General features: G+C 49.1%; 1 pseudogene; it reads right to left on the bottom strand.

Moving 5' to 3' along the window:
* Positions 1-949: 949 nt before the first annotated feature.
* On the bottom strand, positions 950-1,199 carry LOC101651750 (annotated as a pseudogene).
* Positions 1,200-1,596: the final 397 nt, after the last annotated feature.

The following is a 1,596-nucleotide window of genomic DNA, read 5'->3' as shown; positions in this document are numbered from 1 at the left end:
TCTCATAGTGGGTCCAGCCATGTGGTCCTCTCTGTGGACTGGCTGATCTAATTGGGAACATCGTCCTCAAGGCCTGGTGGGCCAAGATGTGCTCCACTCTCTCCTACCCCCCTTAATCTTCTTCCGTGTGCTCCGATCAGATATGTCCCTGTCCCGGAGCTGCAGATTCAATACCGTCCTTTGAAATAAGTTCTTCTGTGGGGAGGGGAACTTGGTTTTTTGAGAGAGTTTTACTCTGACACACGCGGGTCACCATCACTTGGATAACTCCCCAACAACTGATGATTCCTCACAGGTGGCTGGAGGATGACGTTACTTATTACACACACAGCATTCTGAAGTGCTGCAGAGGTATAATCTGTGAGAGGCCGATCTGCTCAGTTGTTGCCATCAGTGACCTCATCATCACCACAAGTTTACAAACAAGGCCTTGGGGGGGTTGTCCAGGGAGCGCTGGTGGTGCTGTTGGGTAAGCAGTGGACTGCTCACTACAAGGTAAGCAGTTCAAGTCCACCGGCTGCTGCTCCGGAGAAAGATGCGACTGTGTGCTCCCATCAAGCTTTAGAAGCCCTCAGAGGGTGAGTCGGGATAGGCTCGGTGGCAGGGGGTTCGGGGTTTGGAATGCATTTCATTTGTTCGCTGAATGATGAGAGTCCGTAGAACAAAGGGACTTTCCAAAAGTTGTGCAGAAACTCCATTGTCTTTCAGGTCCATATTCCATGACCTCTCTGAAGCCCTCCGCCCCCCCTCCCCGCGTTAGACCTGGAATCAAATGCCACTTTTGCCCCATACAGTTTTGGGGGTTTTTCCCACACCTCTGCCTTTATTGTGAGCACAGGGGCGACTCTTTCAGAAAGAGTAAAAAAAAAAAAAAAAAAACCAATGAAAAAACCCAAAGTGTAACAAAAGCAGATATCCAGTGAATCCGCTGGGTGGTGCCCCGAGGGGGCTAGGGTTGTGGTAAGTAGATGCCAACCCAGAGCAGCAGGAAGAGGAGGACCCCGAAGCCCATAAAGAGCGAGGCCACCCGGGGGATGAGGAGCTCTTTGCAGATGTCCCGAGGGTACTTAGTGAGGTCACCTCATAAAGGAAGAACCAGGCGGGGAAGAACATGCCAATGGCCAGGAGCGCCAAGGTCAGATGGGGGACGACAGCCGGGTCACCGGCCTGGTATCCCTGCTCATGGCCTCAAGCTCCATTTGCCAGGCACTGGGTTCACCGCTGCTTTGCCACCTTGCCCCTTACAGTTTTGAAACGACTTATGTGTCTGAGTTTTAATTTTGTTATCTGTAAGTTTGAAAAAGGATTTGGGGGGAGGGAGTGTTAGCACTGATTGTGATGATGTATCTACAACTCTTTTAAAAAGTGATTTAATTATGGACGTATACGATAGGTGGGTATTATATCAAGAACGCTGCAAAAAGAGAAACCAAACTTGACCGATGAGTACCATTGGTGAAGGAAGAAGAGTTTTTGCTTAGGGAGCACTGAATTTATGTTAATGGTGGTGGAATCATTTAGAAGAGGATTTCAATGATGGTTCTACAACACAAAGAGTATATTGAATCAGGGAGGGAAAAATGAGGACCTAATGCG

The sequence above is a fragment of the Echinops telfairi genome, unplaced genomic scaffold (genome assembly GCF_000313985.2).
Source record: "Echinops telfairi isolate 266 unplaced genomic scaffold, ASM31398v2 ScPeMD7_70;HRSCAF=299, whole genome shotgun sequence".
In the NCBI taxonomy this organism is placed as follows: Eukaryota; Metazoa; Chordata; class Mammalia; order Afrosoricida; family Tenrecidae; genus Echinops; species Echinops telfairi.
Note: the sequence above shows the minus strand (reverse complement) of the source record. Positions and strands in the feature narration are given on the sequence as shown.